Source organism: Thunnus maccoyii, chromosome 4, assembly GCF_910596095.1.
Source record: "Thunnus maccoyii chromosome 4, fThuMac1.1, whole genome shotgun sequence".
Lineage (NCBI taxonomy): Eukaryota > Metazoa > Chordata > Actinopteri > Scombriformes > Scombridae > Thunnus > Thunnus maccoyii.
This window is the reverse complement of record NC_056536.1, coordinates 33173481-33193340: the sequence shown is the minus strand read 5'-3', so window position 1 is coordinate 33193340 and position 19860 is coordinate 33173481. Positions and strand designations below refer to the sequence as shown.

At 39.6% G+C, this 19860-nt stretch overlaps 1 long non-coding RNA gene across 2 annotated transcripts; it reads right to left on the bottom strand.

Annotated features, from left to right (window-relative positions):
• Nucleotides 1-1036: 1036 nt before the first annotated feature.
• On the bottom strand, nt 1037-4613 carry LOC121896037. 2 transcript variants are annotated; one of them, XR_006095895.1, is made up of 3 exons: nt 3515-4613; nt 1343-3089; nt 1037-1128 (listed from the first exon to the last, which is right to left on the bottom strand). It is a non-coding gene; the product is annotated as an uncharacterized LOC121896037 (long non-coding RNA). The 2 variants fall into 2 exon arrangements; XR_006095896.1 differs by having other exon boundaries at nt 1343-3592; nt 4344-4613.
• Nucleotides 4614-19860: the final 15247 nt, after the last annotated feature.

Genomic DNA, 19860 nt, shown 5'->3' with positions numbered 1-19860 from the left:
GTACTCCGACAGGCGATCTGACAGATAGGAAGGTGCTAGCCCATTCAGAGCTTTAAAAACAAGTAAAAGAATTTTAAAATCTATCTTCAACGTTACTGGAAGTCAGTGCGAACATGGGAGTAATGTGACCTCTTTTAATGGTTTTTGTTAGAATTCTTGCTGCTGAGTTTTGGATGAGTTGCAGCTGATCAATAGTTTTTATTTTTTGGCTAACCAGTATAAAGTGTGTTGCAATAATCTAACCATAAGAGTACAAAAGCATGAGCCAGTTTTTTAGCATCCTCTAGGGAGAGGTAGGGTCTGACTCTTGTTATGTTTCTCAAGTGATAAAAGGCTATTTTAGTAACGTTGCTGAGTTGAGGTGAGGATCAACCAACCTAATACCTAATTGTGAAATGTAATCACTGCCAAATGCTTTATGATGAAATTAAAATACCACTTACTTTATACTGTAGTATTGAAGTATTTTATTTTTTAACCATATATTGGTCACATTATCCATAATACAATAGAGATCTTAATCAAAGGCATAAAAACTCTATAGAGTTTGACTCAGTCAAAGTTGAATCAATCGCTTATTACAGATGCAAATGATGGAAACCTTAAAAGGGCAAAATCAAGATGTAAATATGTTCTTAAATCAATTCAAAATGAACAATCAAGATGCGGCATAAAAATATAAACTGAATAAATAAAATGCAATCAAACTTAATGTTTAAATGAAAATCAAAACAGCTTCAACATTTAACTTAAAATGATCTGAACCAAAATGATTCTTTAGAGTTGCAACAAGTGAAAAGCAGTCAATAAAATGCAATCATCAATATGAGTCTAACACAGTAATTATATCACTGATCAAATCATTCAAAAGAAATTATCGATAAAGAAACTAAAACAAAGACTTGAACATCTGACATATCAGTAAATGAAATGGATCAATAGCAAACAGCATTTATCAAACATAATAAATAATCTAAGTAGGAAAAGGTGAGTAAATAACAGATTGTGAGTCAAGCAAGAGGAAAGTTCAAACTAATCTCAGAGGGACAAAAGTTCTCCCAGAAACTGATGAAGTAATTGTTACTGTTTGTTTGATGGACCCGGTTCCTGCTACATAAGGGTCTGCTCCTGTTAGAAAAACACAGCTTCAGTCAGTCATCTCACATGGAACACATTATAGAAGTGAAAAGTGACGGAGCAGCGACCTCTAGTGGCCTCTGTTCTTATCACATGTCAGTCAGCCTCACAGTGGTGAAAAGAGGAGGATCCACAAGTGATGTACAAGATTTGTATCATTATTATTGGTCTGAAACTGGAATAGTAGATTGACTGATAGATTTACCTCTGGTGGTGGTGGAGCTGGACTTCTTTCCTCCTGAAAAGCATTTAACACAGTGAGTGATGACAGAAAACACATTTAGTCAGATCACATGAAATTGGTGTCACAGAATCCTTGTTCTATATTTTTATGTTCTCTGTCATTTGTGCCATGTGTATTCTGTTACAGCTCTGTGAAAAACACTAATTATTGTTTTACACAATATATAGAAAAAGTTTAACTGTATTGGTGTAAAATCATTACACGGGATCTATATAGAATACAATCGAACAGAAAAATAGTCATCAGTCTTTCTTTTTATGGGGAACCTCAGTGAAGGCCTTATTCTTGAAACTGAGAAATCTTTATATTTTATCTTTCCTGCTAATGTCTCCTTGTTATTTACCAACAAAAAAACTTGTTTAGTTGTTCTTTGCTTGCAGATGAACCTGTGCAGTCTCAGTTCTGAGGTTAAGGGAGCTGCATCGCAGGCTCCAGCAACATGACCCAGATGAGGCCGCCACCAACGACCACCTGAAAGAACAGTTCCTTCTGGGCCTGGAGGAGGGACCCCTAACACAAGGACTGAGGAGATCTACCCGTCAACAGCCAGAGAGAACATTTGATGCCCTTCAACAAATGGCTCTACTTTTACAGGACAGATGTGGACACAGGTTGGAGTTGGGTTAGGCCAAACAGACCTCACAAGGGCCAACTTCAGCTTTGACTGGACAATGTCCACATGTTGAGGTGGTAATAGGTGATCTTAAAATGAAAGGCCTTCTAGAAATTGGCTCACAAACCACCTTAATATGGTAATTTTGTTAAGCACTTCCCTGAGTATGCTGTTAAAGAGTTCCCTCAATGATTAAGCTTAAAGCTGCCAATGGTTCCCATGTCCCCTGTCTGGACTATGTCACTATGGAGTTTGAAATTGAGGGCCATAAAATTAACTAGCGAGGAGATTTTATTGTGGATGATGGGTTTTCGTCCAGCTTGCTGTTATGAAACCCTGATGGGCCAGTGCCTTTCTCTTGCCAGAACTCTAAGTTTCAGTGTGCCGCAGGACTACAGTGACCTCAGAAGATAGTTTACAAGGTTATGTCTGGCCAGACCACTGTCACCGAGTTAGCATACCAGCCTGGGGTGAAGTGGTAGTCTGGGGATGTGCCAATGCCAGAATGAGAGGGCGTGACTACTATGGGCTGGTTGAGACACTCCAGGAGGCCGTTGCTGTTTCAGCAGCTCAAACAATATCAGTGGCAAGACAAGATTGAGTTCCAATTAACATTCGTAACGTGAATGATTTCCCAGTCTCCATAGGATGCTACGAGAAGCTTTGCAGACTATTTCAGGTAGATGAAATGGACATCCATGAAGCACACAACGTCAGCCTGAACAACCAACAACAACTCACTGATCAACCAGTCCTGGCCCAGGATGAGCAGGGTCATTTAGCAACTCTGCTGATGGGAGAAGGTTTTCTTTGCTCACAAGGAAGATTTCGGGATGACTGATGTGGTGAAACATAACATACCCACACGCAATGCAGCCCCCATATCCTCGGGATAACAACCTTAGGTGGCATTGTCAGCATTTTACATTTTTACCTCTTTAATAGTCCTACTATTTATCTTCAACGCAGTATTTATTTCCTCAATTGAATTGGCCACAGAACAAAAGCACCCATCTCATGGCTTGGTGTTCTCTGAGGGGTGGGGGGGTCAGTGGCGTCTCTCCTCTCTCCCTGCTGTGCTGCGCTCTGTGGTTCCTTATGAGGAGTGACAAGATCAGAGTCTATTCACCAAACATTAATTCTCCACATATTTTACATTCACATTATAATCTATTCCACATGAGCCGGCTACAGTGATCCTGAGGTGCAAAACATAACAACAAAACCAAAAACACATAAACAAATGACAACAGCACAACAACAAAATGGAAAAGGTAGGGACAACAATTCTTGTTTGTGATTGGACAAAACAGATTGGACAAATAAAAAGTTAATTTTCCAAAACCATGTCCATGATCATCCCCTAATTTAACCACATGGTTATTATGTGAATATCTGTGAGTTAGAATAGAATATTAATAGTAGAATTGTATGTGTTTTACAAAATTATGTTGCTGACATCATAATTAATCCATAGCTGTATAAATAATATAAAGCTTGACCTCAAACAAAGCACCCACCTGATGGCTTGGCGTTCGCCGAGGTTGGGGTTTAGTGGCGTTGCTCCCCTCTCCCTGCTGAGCTGAGTTCTGTGGTTCCTAAAGAGGAGTGACAAGATCAGTCTCTATTCACGAAACATTAACACTGTACATATTTTACATTCACTTCATAATCTATTCTATGTGAGCTGGCTACGGTAGCCCTGAGGTGCAAAACAAAACAACAAAAAGGAAAACGGTAGCGACAACAGTTGATGCTTTTCCAGAACAATTATTGGGTTGTGACTTCAGTTGTTGTGTTTTTGGTTTTGTTGTTGTGTTTTGCACCACAGGATCCCCACAGCTGGCTGAATTAGATTAATAATACTTGCTTAATGGAGTTGTAGCATTATGTTATCACTAACTTCTTCTGATATTAGTATTTGTCAAAAGGCTGCTTATGTGTTGGAATAAGCAAAGAAGTGTGTGGCAATGGGATGGTTAAATGTTACTGGAAAAATTACAAGTTTTAAAATAAAATGAGATTACTAATTATCAATCTGAATGCCATCTCTTTTTAAACACAAAGTGATTAAAAGTTAAAAAATTAAATCATTTCACACAGTGTACTGGTGAGCTGAAGGCTCAATACATAAAATAGAAACATGAAAACATTTCTGGGGGCTTCAGAGAGAAAACAGACTCATTGTCATTCTGTGAAAATATGAGCAAAAAACAGTTGTGATGTATTTAGTTGATCAGTTGGTTAGTATGTCACACAATCACAGATTTAAGCTCTCTGTGTTTTAGTTTAAACACTTTTGACTGATGTGGTGATGAATAGAAATGTGATCATCAAACTGTAAAAAACCTTCTTCTGTCCATTGGCTGGGGATAAGGCCTTTAGTTGAATATCCTGTATTTGGAGACAAAAAAAAGATAAATTAATAAATTGTCAGAATATGTCTGGTGGAAATGGCCTCAAATATTCAATTCTGCAGTCACATATCAGTGTAAAAGTCCTGTAATCAGATTTTTACTAAGTAAGAGTAAATGAGTATCAGTAGTAAAATGTCCACCAGTATTAAATGTAAAGAATTTAAAGAATGGATTTCTTTTACAAACTTTGCAGTGTGTACAATTTTAGAGGTGGTGTGATTGAAACCTAACTGCAGTCTGTATGCAATCTAAATGTGGTGCAGATTTTAACCAAATTTCCAGAAAATCGTCAAAATAAAATAGTGAATGTTTCCATCCATGTCTGTTGTGTGAATGTAAGGAGATAAACAGCAGGTGTTGCTAATTCTCCAGTCGGTGCCATTAAACCGGACACAATGAGATGACATCATTAAAACCAGCTTCAGCAGCAACATGGTGGATGACAATCACAATGGTCATGGTTGGAGCTAGATTGAATCAACGATTTGCATAACTCTTGCAAAATTTGTGCGCTAACCCTAACCTAACCTTAACCGAACCTAAACTAACCCTAACCCTAACTGCACTTGTGAGAGTTCTTCCCACCAGCTGTTTGAATCTATCATCAGCCAATGGTCGTCTGTAGACAGGAGTGGAATTCCTCCCCCACAAAAATTTAAATAACACACAAAGCCACAAGTACTTTTTTTCTGTATCACAGCCATTTCTCATTTTAAATATTAAAATAACATATGGAATTTACTGTAAAAATCATTAAACATTAAAAAATTAAAAATTGTTTTACATCATCATTCTACTTTGTTTTTCCAATGACTACACAAGAACATATACGGCAGGCCTGTTGCATTAATAGCTGTTACTCAGTTTGAAGTAACAGTATTCCTGTTTACCAGCTGAAGCTCTAAACATCCTTCCTGGACAAAAGGATGTGGACAGCTGAACATGTTCTCCACATGTGATAGTGATAAGTGATTGTTATACCCTGAACATTAATCTGCTGCTGTAACAGCTTTCACTACTCTAGTTTCAGTCTTTTGTCTTTCATCTTTTAACAATCATTAACTTATCACAGATAAAGAATAACATAAAAAATAGATTCAATTAAAAAAAAACATGAATTTGGGATGTCGACCTCTCTCTCAAACTGTATTAATCCAACTGCAGACACTCCAACATGTATTCACTGTCAAATCAGTCCAGGTTTCTGTTGTCATTTTGAGCCAATGTACCACCAAATATAACAAATACATAAGAAGAACCACTTCCACCACATTTCTTCACATGATTTCCTGTGTACAGATGACCATTGTAGTTTACCTCCAGCTGCATCACCATTAAAAGAGCAGCAGTCAAAGCTCAAATGATAAACCATGTGGAAAACAAGATATGACATTTCTGTTAGTTTCATATAGTCATTTGACGTTTAAGTAACACGCTTCTGCACATAAATCTTAACACACCATTAACTACATACAACTTGGTTGCAAGCCTTCTTCAGGCAAACTGAATGAAAAAAAACAATTGCAAATGAGCTGCTTAACTAGCTGAAAAGTGTTGCTTAACTAGCAACCTGGTTGAGTGTTGCTTGTGCCCCGTGTTGTTCCTGTTGCTCGTTTTGTTTAGGAACTGTTGGCATTGTGGATGCATTTATCAGTTCTTCAGCAACATCAAAACAGTTCTCATCATGTTCCTTGTTTATTTTGTCCTTTACTTTTTCAGTCAACTTTTCTTTTGCCACTTCCCTCATAATCTCTGTCCGTACATTTTCCTCTTCCTCCAAAATCAGTTTGTCAAATAGAGTCGTGTTGCAAAGACAGCAACTCCTCGATTCAAACAGTGACATAATGGCCGCCAGAAGAATGATACACATGAGTATACAGGCACCAATAAGCTGAAAAAGAAACAACAGCATTACTGTGTGCAGTCATTTTCTTGAGATAAAACTCCACAGTGAACCACAGTAAAATAAACACTAGTACAAGCTGACATGATGAAAACACTCACCCTGGACTTGTTTTTCAGTTTAGCAATGATTACTTGATCCTTGTCATAGACAATCTTCTTGTCTATGCAGGCTAAGTGTCTTTGTTGTTCTGAATGATCATTCTTGCAGCAAACATACCAGTCACCATCGAGATATACAAAAGCAACCCACAGCAGACCCACGAAAATCGCCTTGAAAATGATGCGTACAAAAGACCCACAAAAAATGCAGTCTCGACACTTATCCCAGAATTTTCCATTACATGTACATCTGTATCTACAGACGTGCAGAAATACCCTGTCTGTCCAGAGTATCAAGAAAAATATAATTAAGAACGGCAGAACCATGTATAAATAACAATCAAGCTCTTGTTCTTTGCAAGTGCACGCAAAGTCCCGGTCGAGCAAAATGTTGTAGGTAAACATCACAACGATTGTGACATACATGTTGAGTTTTCCAGAAGCCAAATTTGTCAGTAAGTTCTCCATCTTTGATGTGCAGTTGGCATCTGCTGACAATCTGCAATTTATGCCCTCTTAACATAAACCAACATGAAACCAAGCACTTCCTGTTTTTGAAAGAAACTTGCTGCGCGTGCAAATTAAATTGCTTCCTTTTTGTCTCCTCGAGCAACATATCTGCCCTGTAAATCTTCTGTGCTCTCCTTTGAGAAAAATGTTGTTTAAAATTTAAAATTTACGTTATTTTGATGAAACACCCTTCCGTCATCAGCTTACATACAGCTTTAATCAAATCTTGATTGACATGCAGTAACATTGCGTCCTATCAAAGGCACACATTTAAATCTTGTAACTACAGTATGTGATCCAGTAACTACTTAACCTTAGATACCCCTTATGTACCCACTAATCATGGAAGAACTACAGAATTGCAGAATTACTGTGTAATGGGCTTACCTTTTTCAGCAACAGTAGTGTAAGGGATTACAGTTTGAAATTCAGTAATCACATTACAGTTCCTAATCCCAGTAATGCATCATTACTTACACTTTGGCATGCTCCTGTTTTACCAGGATTATTGGAGTCAAGTCAAGTCAATTCTTATTTGTATTGCCCAATATCACAAATCACAAGTTTGCCTCGGGGGTCTTTAAAATCTGTACAGCAATACAGCATTCCCTGTCCTTAGACCCTCGATTTGAATAAGGAAAAACTAAAAAAAAAAAAAAAATTTAACAGGGGAAAGAATAGAAGAAAGCTCAGGAAGAGAAACAGAGGAGGATCCCTCTTACACGACAGACAGACAGGAAATAGATGTTGTGTTTACAGAGCAGAATAAGAGAGACAAATTACAGAAATACAACATGGAACAGGAATACAAAATTGTGTTACGTGTTGCCAGAACAGAATAGGACCTGAGCCAGGCAACCTCTATCACCATGGAGACCTGGGAGGACAGACTGGCAGACAGAATATCTCTACTGTCAGATAGAAGAAGAGACAGATCCTAACCAAGTACAGGCTCAGTGACCACCAATTGGCAATCAAAAAAGGACAACACAAGAAACAATGACAACCAAAAGAAAACAGAGTATGTGGTCACTGTTCCACAGGTGAGGTTGAGGCAGGTGATGCACTTCCTCCTACAATGTAAAACATTCAATGAAATAAGGAACATTTACTTTAACAAGTTCAACTCTAAAATTTCAGATTTCAAAGACCTCAGTGACCTCTCAAACTTAAAGATACTCCTAGGAGAAGGAGACAGGACCTGCCCAATATGTATCAGCATGCCACAACCTGAGGGACAGTGAATGACCCAGACACACACAGCACATGCATGTATTCACATTCACGTACACACACACACACACACACACAGGCAGGATGGCCGATGGTCCAGCAAAGAGACGCCTGAGAGAAAAGAAAGAACAAGGAGGAGAAAAGAGGGAGAGAGAGGCAGCTTGTGGACAACAAACAAAAAGAAGATTTGAGAGATGCAATGGTTATCAAAGCAGTTGCAATAATCAATAATCTTGTCAGCAGGACAGACAAGGTTTTTAATTAGTATCGATTAGTAAATTTTTTGAGACAGAAATCGATTAGGCAATTTATTGAAGATTAAGGTATAAAGATGAGTTTTAAGTTTAGATATTAAGGACTCAAAAGACTCGGATTGTCTGATGTCAACATGGAGCTTATTCCTTATGAACTGGGCCCAATAGGAAAAGGCCCTGCTGCCTGCTGACTTCTTTTAACTGGGGACACACAGAGGCCCTGCGTTCTGAGAGCGGACAGTTTGAGATGGAATATAAGGTTTAAGGAGATCAGACAGGTATGATGGGGCCCATTTTAGGATTTTATAAGTCAGAAGAAGCACCTTAAAGTTTGATCTAACATGAATAGGAAGCCAATGAAGGGAGACTAGAATTGGTGTAATATGGTCAAATTTTCTTGTTTTAGTTACAATTCTAGCTGCAGCATTTTGAACCACCAGACTTTTAGTACTAGCATGTGTCAGACCTGAAAACAGAACATTATAGTAATCAAGTCTGGATGAAACAAATGTTTCTGTTAGTCATGGACAAGAAAGACCCAAATTTTAGCAATGTTACATAAGTGGAAAAAGGCAGACTTGATGATTTCTTTGATGTGCTTATCAATGGAGAAGCTGGGATCAAATCTAATTTAGTGATGTGAGTATGATCAGCGGCCGTTATAGGCACATACAGCTGAGTATCATCTGCATAGCAATGGAAATTTATTCCATGATTACGTATAATTTGGCCAAGAGGTGAAATATAAAGTCATAAAAGTAGAGGGCCAAGGACAGAGCCCTGAGGTACTCCATATTTAACATTAATTAACAACAAGTGTGTAACCATTGCAATGAGTCAACTCATGAACAGACTGCATGAACCCAGAAAGGCTTTACTTAGAGTATCACCAGACTCATTCAGATGGATATTGAAATCATTGAGTGAATAGGGGCCAGGTGGCAGATAGAGTGTCACAATGTGGAATGAACAGAGTCTGTTCATGGCTGAGGGCAATGGACGTAGAATAAGAGCCTCACATGAGTTGAATTTGGAATTTAGAATTTGGAAGTTAAATTGAAAATAGACTTAATAAATTAAAGCAACACCCCCACCTTGCTTTTTAGCCTGAGATACATGGACATAATATAGTCAGGTGGGGAAGCTTCATTCAAAGGGAGAAAAACATTTGGTTTAAACCACGTTTCACATGAACCTATCTTATCAAAACTATGCTCAAGGATCAGTGATCTGATATTTGTAAAAACCTAACTTAATGGTGTTGTTAGTAGGAAGATCTGTAGAGGTACCACTACATGAAATGGTAATTGGAATTAGACATCTTGTATTATTAGTTGACAGTTAAACCTAGCAGGCTCTCTAATTACCTGCAACCTGCCAAATAATAAATCCCTAATGTCAAACTAAACGTAGACACCTGTCCATATTTCTAAATAAAAGAGGGGCACCGTCCCTGCAGGGTGAAGGCCATCCACTTTTAACAGGTCAGGGTGGCCCCAGAAAGAAGGACAGTCATTAACAAACCCAAATCCCTGCTCATTACAGTAACGAGCCAGCCAGCGGTTCATTGAGTTGAGCCGACTCTACATCTCATCATTCCCCTTCACAGGTAAAGGACCAGAGACAATTAATCGATGCTGACACTTTTCTCTTTCTGGCCAACTCAAGCATCCTGACATAGCTATCTTTTGTGATCTCAGACTGCTTCATCCCAGTATTATCAGTGCTGACATTGACAATGACTGGGTCAGAGCCTGATCAAGATGTAGACTGAAAACATGATGCTTTTATTAGTCTTTGAAGCCGTTTCTAAACAAACTAACGTGACCAAATTCTTCATAATGAAGGAACATGTCACCCAGTCACCATGTTGGTGAGCGATGTAGCTCACCAACATGTTTTTAATAGTTTTTGGACACCAACGGAGGAATAAGATATATCAGGCTTTGGATACACACACAGTACTCGTTAGTAGATCAGTTCACTCTCGCTCGCTCCAGACATTTTCTTCCATGCTGAGTAAGTTTCGTTGGTTGACCTGACCTGAAGGACTAGCTGCTCTCTCTTTCTGCTAGAATTTCCTTCTTCTTCTTCTTTCTTTGTTCTCCTTTTTCTCCTCAAAACCATTGATTCCCACGATCACAGACACAATGTGACACTCAAAATACAAAGACTGATTGTATCACTGTTATCATGCATTTTCTGTTAATCATTTAAAAATCATGCGTGAGTGCTCTGGTGCTGAAACCTTCAATACAATGTAGAAACACCTGAATCTCTCATACACTGAAACCTTGTGGAAAGTATACAATCCATCACTCAGATTTTATAAAAAATGTTTATTGATTAAAAAACTGATCAAGCATGAAACATACAAATCCCAGGCAATATTTGCCCATTTATGTTACATTATTCTGAGAGACAGGTTGTGTTGTATATTTATTTTGATATATTTAAATTTACCCAGCATTATTGGTGCTGACATTGACAATGACTGGATCAGAATCTGATCAAGATGCAGACTGAAAACATGATTGCTGTTGTTAGTCTTTCTAACCAAACTCTTCATGATGAAGGAACATGTCACCCAGTGCAGCGGTGTGGCTCATTGACGTGTTTTTAATAGTTTTTGGTCAACAACGGAGGTCTACAGCACAGAGGAATAAGATATATCAGGCTTTGGATACACACACAATACTTGTTAGTAGATCAGTTCATTGTTGGGTTGGATCCAAACATGAGATTTGTTGACAGTAAGAAAAATATAGAATTGTGTTGTAAAGCATCACACAGCAGCAGAGAGTGTGGCACTAAATTGAAAGCACTGTTGTGCGCGTTTTACACTAATTCAATAAAATTGGAAAATGAACAGGATAATTTAAATGATTTTCAATAAAAGTTTCAACAGTGAGGGAAACCTGGCAATATTCTGCAGCTTGTCTTAATGTGAACGCTTGTAGCCACACTGAGACTTTCTTTTAGTTTCAGGTTTGGTTCCAACCACCATCTTATGCCATCAGCCAACCAGGCATCTCGTTCCTCTTTTTTCTTCCTCTGTCGTCTAAAACTGCCTCATCATGAACCAACAGTGTAGGTTTGGTTTTAACATTGGTAGGGTCATTTTCTGTCATATGACCAATGTGGATATTAATGTATAAACATGCTATCTATGTCATACACACAGATGCACACGCACACATTCTGTAAAACATGACTTGTATCACATGGATGTTTTAATGCACAGGTAGGAACAGAAACCAGAAGTACATTTCAGAATAGAGTATTCTAGCATCACTTGATGGATGTGTATCACTATATAACCTAAATCTACCATTAAAGTGCCAGACCATATAACAAGTATTGTACACATATAATGAACACAGCAAACAGAGCACAAAACCGCATTTTAATTGTAGTCAATAGATTAGTAGTCTACTCTACAGAATCTCCTGATTTCTCCCACACTGCTTGTGTTCCAGCAACCAGCTTGTGCCCCCTTTCATTAAAAGAACCAAACACGTCTTCGCCTCTTATTTACTGACACATATTGCTGACAAACAGCTCTGAGGTCAATGGCAACAAGTTTTTCTTGATGAACATGGCACACTGCAAAGTTGTTAAGATGCATTTGTGAGGTTGTTGACCTGAGCCACGTTTTCAGTCTCTTAAGTTCACTGAAGCTTCTTTCAGCTTCAGCTGAGGCCACAGAGATAACCAGCAGCAGCCCAACAAGAGTTTGAACCTCAACAAACAAACCTCTAACCTCAAGATGCATTATTTTTAGGATATCTGCAGCTTCACTGCTGGACTTGTACTTGTTCTTTGAGATGAGCATGGGTACTTGGACTTTCAGACTTTCTTTGTCAAGCTCTGGGTACTGACAGACATCGTTCATTTTCCCAGTGAGAACATTCTCTAATTTGTGCAAGACTTGCAAATCTGCCTGATTAAACTGTTTTTTGAACTGCATATCTACTGTATCTAACACCTTGTTATATTCAGCACTGTAACATTCTTCTGGTGATTTTGGCCTATGCTGAGCTGCTCCAGCAGTGTATCTTTTGAGGGACTGTCTTTTGTGAGGGATTTGGTTAGACTCAATATCCAAGGAATGCACCATATGATGCCTTGTCAAACACTCTCTGAAAGTTTTCCTTGTTCTTTTTACTTTGAAGAGTGGACTTCATATATTCTGCTGCAGCCTGCAGTGGTCTGTGTTTTCTTCTTCGGTGATTTTTTAAGCATTCTAGGTCCCGAATAACTTCTGATGCTCGAAAAAGACCAAAGACAGTTTTCTCTTTCTGAAAATGCCATGACTCCAGTGTCTGAACCACAACAGGTCATCTCCTCCAAACTCAACAACACACTCTCATACTGACCAAGAACAGCAGGAAGAACCTTTTCCTGGACTGTCCACCTGGTCAGACGCAGAGCTTTCAGTGTTTTGTTTTGTCCTGATGTCTCAGTTGATTTTCCTATATATACCACATTACTGTGGATTAATATCTGCTGTATATTTAAACTTTCGCTAGTTTTACACAAGCACTCTCAGCGCTTTTCTCTTAACGACTTTTCTCGCTAATCGCACAAGTTGTTAGTCACTTTAGCTCTGCAGCTAGCACTAGCAGCTAACTCAAACTAAGCAGTTAGCGATGGCTTCTCTCTCTCCCTCTCGTTCTCCTGCTCTCTCTTGCTCGGTGTGCCAAATGTTCAGTTACTCCTCTGCCTCCTTTAGTGATAGTGATAAGTGTAATAAGTGTAGTCTATTTGCAGCACTGGAGGCAAGGCTTAGTGAATTGGAAGCGCGGCTCCGCACCATGGAAAAACAATCAGCTGCTAATATAGTTAGCCAGCCCCTAGTATCCGGTGCGGGCCGACCTAGCGTAGCTCCCACTCCCCCGGTAGCTCCCGAGCAGCCGGGAAGCCAGGGCGGCTGGGTGACTGTTCGAAGGAAGCATAGCCCTAAGCAGAAGCCCACGGTTCACCACCAACCAGTTCATGTTTCTAACAGGTTCTCCCCACTCAGCAACACACCCGCTGAGAAACATACTCTGATTATTGGCAGCTCCATAGTCAGAAACGTGAAGTTAGCGACACCAGCAGCTATAGTTAAATGTATTCCTGGGGCCAGAGCGGGCGACATTGAGTCAAATTTAAAACTGCTGGCTAAGAATAAGCGTAAATATGGTACGATTGTCATCCATGTCGGCGGCAACGACTCCCAATTACGCCAATCAGAAGTCACCAAAATTAATGTTGAGTCGGTGTGTACATTTGCAAAAACAATGTCGGACTCCGTAATTTTCTCTGGACCGCTGCCTAATCTGACCAGTGATGACATGTATAGCCGCATGTCACAATTCAACCGCTGGTTGTCGAGGTGGTGTCCAGCAAACGATGTGGGCTTCATAGATAATTGGCAGACTTTCTGGGGAAGACCTGGTCTGATTAGGAGAGACGGCATACATCCCACTTTGGATGGAGCTGCTCTCATATCCAGAAATATGGCCAAGTTTATTAGTAAACCAAAACCATGACAACCCAGAGTTGAGACCAGGAGGCAGAGCTGCAGTCCTACACGCTTCTCTGCGCTTCCATTAGAGCAGTTACCCACCCAAAACCACATAGAGACTGTGTCTGTCCCCCGACCACATAAATCAATTAAATCCAAAGTAAATAAAAGAAGAGTCATTCATGAAAATCTAGTAAAAATTAAAACCACTGCTGCAATAGTACAACAAAATAAGATAATTAAATGTGGACTCTTGAACATTAGATCTCTTTCATCTAAAGCAGTTTTAGTAAACGATTTAATTTCAGATCATCGTATTGATTTATTTTGTCTCACTGAAACCTGGCTGTGTCATGAAGAATATGTCAGCCTAAATGAATCCACTCCCCCCAGTCATATTAATACTCATATTCCTCGAGACACTGGCCGAGGAGGAGGAGTTGCAGCCATTTTCAACTCAAGCCTAATCATCAACCCTAGACCTAAATTTAATTATAACTCATTCGAAAGCCTTGTTCTTAGTCTCTCTCAGCCAACCTGGAAAACTTTACAGCCAGTTCTATTTGTTATAGTGTACCGTCCTCCTGGCCTGTACTCTGAATTCCTATCTGAATTCTCAGAGTTTTTGTCGTATTTAGTCCTTAGTACAGATAAAGTAATTATAGTAGGTGATTTTAATATTCATGTGGACGTTGATAGTGACAGTCTCAGCACTGCATTTCTCCCATTATTAGACTCAATTGGCTTCTCTCAGTGTGTAAATAATCCCACTCACCGTCTTAACCACACCCTAGACCTTGTTCTAACTTATGGGATTGAAATTGAACATTTAATAATTTTTCCACAAAATCCTATTTTATCAGATCATTTTTTAATAACTTTTGAATTCCTATTACTGGATTACACACCATTAGATAAAAATGTCCTCACTAGATGTCTATCTGATAGTGTTGTAGATAAATTTAAGGAAGCAATTCCGTCAATACTGAATTCACTGCCATGTCTCAATACTACAGAGGACTCTTATGTTAACTTTAGTCCCTCCCAAATTGATAATCTTATTGATAGTGCTGCAGGCTCACTAAGACAAACACTCGACTCCATCGCCCCCTTAAAAAAGAAGATAATAAAACGTAAGAGGTTAGCTCCATGGTATAACTCCCAAACCCGCAAATTAAAGCAAACATCGCGAAAATTGGAAAGGATTTGGCGTTCCACCAAAGTAGAAGATTCTCGCTTAGTCTGGCAAGATAGTCTTAAAACATATAGGAAGGCCCTCTGTAATGCCAGAGCCGCCTATTACTCAGCATTAATAGAAGAGAATAAAAACTGCCCTAGGTTCATTTTCAGCACTTTGGCCAGGCTGACAAAGAGTCATAACTCTACTGATCCATGTATTCCTATAGCTCTCAGTAGTAACGACTTTATGAGCTTCTTTAATGATAAAATTCTAACTATTAGAGACAAAATTAACCATCTCCTGCCCTCAACAGGCACCGTTCTCTCCCCAAACACAGGAACCTTGGTAACGGCAGTAAATCCTGACATATATTTGGACTGTTTTTCTCCAGTAGACTTGTCTGAACTAACTTCAATGATTTGTTCAGCTAAACCATCAACCTGTCTCTTAGATCCCATCCCAACTAGGCTGCTTAAGGAAGCCTTACCCTTAGTGAGCACTTCTTTACTAGATATGATCAATCTGTCTTTAGTAACAGGCTATGTACCACAGTCCTTTAAAGTAGCTGTAATTAAACCTCTTCTTAAAAAGCCTACTCTTGATTCAGGTGTTTTAGCCAATTATAGACCTATATCTAACCTTCCATTTCTATCCAAGATCCTTGAGAAAGCAGTCTCTAATCAGTTATGTGACTTTCTACATAACAATAGTTTATTTGAGGATTTTCAGTCAGGATTTAGAGCGCTTCATAGCACAGAAACAGCACTGGTGAAAGTCACAAATGACCTCCTAACTGCATCAGACAAAGGATTTGTCTCTATACTTGTCCTGTTAGATCTTAGTGCTGCATTCGACACAATTGACCATCAAATCCTTTTGCAGAGACTGGAACATTTAATTGGCATTAAAGGAACTGCATTAAGCTGGTTTAAGTCCTATTTATCAGACCGATTTCAGTTTGTACATGTGAATGATGAATCCTCCGTGAAGGCAAAAGTTAGACACGGAGTTCCACAAGGTTCTGTACTTGGACCAATTCTATTCACCTTATATATGCTTCCTTTAGGTAATATTATCAGGAAACACTCCATAAATTTTCATTGTTACGCAGACGATACCCAATTATATTTATCAATGAAGCCAGATGAACCCAATCAGTTAAACAAACTCCAAACATGCCTTAACGACATAAAGACCTGGATGACCTGCAATTTTCTACTACTAAATTCAGATAAAACTGAAGTTATTGTGCTTGGCCCTAAACACCTTAGAAACACATTATCTAATGATAAAGCTGCTCTGGATGGCATTACCCTGGCCTCCAGCACCACCGTAAGGAATCTGGGAGTTATCTTTGATCAGGATATGTCCTTTAACTCCCACATAAATCAAATTTCAAGGACTGCCTTTTTCCACTTACGTAATATCACAAAAATCAGGCACATCCTGTCCCTAAAAGATGCAGAAAAACTAGTTCACGCATTTGTTACTTCTAGGCTGGATTATTGCAATTCCTTATTATCAGGCTGCCCTAACAAGTCTCTAAAGACTCTCCAGCTGGTCCAGAACGCAGCTGCACGTGTATTGACTAAAACTAGAAAAAGAGACCACATTTCTCCCATTTTAGCTTCACTACATTGGCTTCCTGTAAAATCTAGAATAGAATTTAAAATCCTTCTCCTAACTTACAAAGCCCTTAATGGTCAGGCACCATCATATCTTGAAGAGCTCATAATACCGTATTATCCCACTAGAACACTGCGCTCCCAGTATGCAGGCTTACTGGTGGTCCCTACAGTCTTTAAAAGTAGAATGGGAGGCAGAGCCTTCAGCTATCAGGCTCCTCTTCTATGGAACCATCTACCGGATTCAGTCCGGGGTGCAGACACCCTCTCTATGTTTAAGAGTAGGCTTAAAACTTTCCTTTTTGATAAAGCTTATAGTTAGGGCCGACCAGGCTCGCCTTGGATCAGCCCTTAGTTATGCTGCTATAGGCCTAAACTACTGGGGGACTTCCCATGATGCACTGAGCTCCTCTCTCCTCCTCCTCCTCTCCATCTGTATGCATTCATGTAACATCAATGCATGTCACTAACTTTGCTTCTTCCCCGGAGTTTTTTGTGCTTTCTCATCTCACAGAAAAACCTGACTCCCGGGCCGAACCTTCGCGGTCCTTCACAGTCCTGATGGCATCCTTCCCTGGCTGTTGCTGCTTGTGCTTGTTGTTGTTTGTTGTTGTCATTGTTTTTCTTCTGTCCCCCCTCCCCCTTTCCCTCTCTCTTTCTCTCTCTCAACCCAACCGGTCAAAGCAGATGGCCGCCAACTAGGGCCGGGGTCTGCTTGAGGTTTCTACCCGTTAAAGGGGAGTTTTTCCTTACCGCTGTCGCCAAGTGCTTGCTCATGGGGGAACTGTTGGGTCTCTGTAAATTAAAGAGTACGGTCTTGACCTGCTCTATGTGAAAAGTGCCTTGAGATGACTTCTGTTGTGATATGGCGCTATATAAATAAAGATTGATTGATTGATTGATTGATTGATTGATTGATTGATTGATTGATGTTGTCTGTCCCTCAAATACTGCCTTGAACTTTTCTGACTGGTTACTGAGAGTTACTCATGAACCCACAGTAAAGAGTCATGAATCAAAGGAGACGCGTTACAAACATGTTGTGTGATGAAGTTTTGCACTCCTGTGTACTCCCCAGCTATACTGGCTGCATCATCATACAGTAGGTTTGATCGTGCAATCCAGATATAGAAAGGTTAAACCTGCAGTGAGGAATTTTTGTCTCCCCCTTCTGGAAGTGAGAGTAATTACAAAAACACTGTTGACGTGCTTACATCATAGGCTGCCATAGCCTAACTGCAACTGTTGTGGCTGTAAAACGGTGGATCAATTGTTTTGAGCATCACACAACCCACATGAAATGACTCGTTTCACTATCAGAATTTGATCCATTCGGTCCAATAACATTTGGAAAGTCTAGAAGAGGCACATGATTAAATTATTTTATCCATATTCAAGTTAGCATACCGGAAGTTAGCCAGTTTGGCTGGCAGAAGTCTCTGGTGCTCGGCCCATTGAGCATGCTCAGTATGCATTCATCTGGCCAGAGAGGGAATGTCATACCAGACACCAGATTAAAGACTCTGTATACTGTGAAATACAGAGATTTACCTGGTGCTGCAACCCGGTCTCACAGTCTGCATACAAATAACATGACTTTACACTTTCAAATTGCATGCGAGATTTACTCCTTCCTTCGTAAAGTACCCGGCAATGAAAATGCTGCGTTCTGCACAAACTGCAAGAGTACATTTTCAGTTGAGCACAGTGGAGATGCTGATATAAAACATCATATTCAGACAGCCAAATGTAAACTGTGGTTTCCCTGAGAGCTGAGAGCTCCACAAAAGAAACTCTAACTAAGAGGAAAGACTGCAAAGTGTAAAGTACCCGCCAATCATATTAAAGGTAACTTTCTTTAAAGGCTCTCTCTCGGTTTTTGTTATTAACAAAGTGCAACTGTGATTTAATGTTTTGATATTTTAATCTTTGTAAACTGGCGACCAGCTCATGGCATAGCATTAAGGTGTAAGTTAAAGTTATTTTTATGTTATAGCCTATAAAGTTATTTATAGTACACAAAGAGATTTGACCTTGATTTAAAAAAATAGATAAATAAATAAAAAGCTGGCAGAGAATGTGTCACAGTCGGCCAGCTGTCACCCTGCACTTGTGCACACTGACAAATACCTTGGTGGATTTGGGAGACAAAACATAGTTTTTCATCTGCTGAGGTAGTGCCCATGGTGTTGAAAGGTACGCTCAGTAGGTGTGCTAAGCACTGAAATAACTGTCCCCCATCCTTATGGTGTGTGCATCAGCACATACATGTGCATGTGCATTAATGTGCAGTAGACTTAAGGATCCCAGTTTGGGGGTCTGAAAATATGGTCACCCTAGCATATGCCAAAGTCCAATTTTGCATGCAGGTGATACACCAATTTAACGCTGCAATTTTAACCTTTTCGCGTGTCATTTAACGCCATTAGCTAGGTTTAGGCACAAAACTCCATTGGTCAGGTTTAATGTAGGCACAAAAACCACTTGGTTAGGGTTAAGGAAAGATGGTTCGGGTTAAATCAGTAAAATGCGGTAAAAATGTCAAAAATGTCCAGTATGTGACGGTACTCTCCATTAAAATGCATAACCGGACAGTTACATGATAGTAAAAATGTTCAGGTGGTGGTCTCGAGCAGTGGTCTTCTGCTTCTTTGCAGCTTTTTGCCAGCTGATTATCTGTCATCCACCCAGCCCCACTCCTTCTAATAAGCCAAAAATCACCTTATAACATAAAAGAAAGTTTCATGCAGTTTAAAAGTGTCAAGTTGTGTTATTTGTATGCAGATTGAAGAGATTGGGCCGGGTGGTGATAGTCTTAATCAGCACTGTGTGAACTGGATTGAATCTAACAGATGTTCATTAAAGTCCCTCACCATAGCTTTAAATCTCAAAAGGAAGTCGATGGCTATTTTTACAATCTCTGCTCCAGTTGTTCCAGGTGCCTCGTACAAGCCAATAAAGACTTGTTGGGAAACAAGGTTGTGGTCTACATACCTATGGCACACTGACAATTGCTCTTTTCCTGTTATGTCTTGAGTGCCATTAAGCTTCACACTTTGGGTCTTCTTAAAAAAGGACCTGATGCCTTCCCACTTTCTCTTTTTAGCAGATGTTATTGGCCACAGTGATAA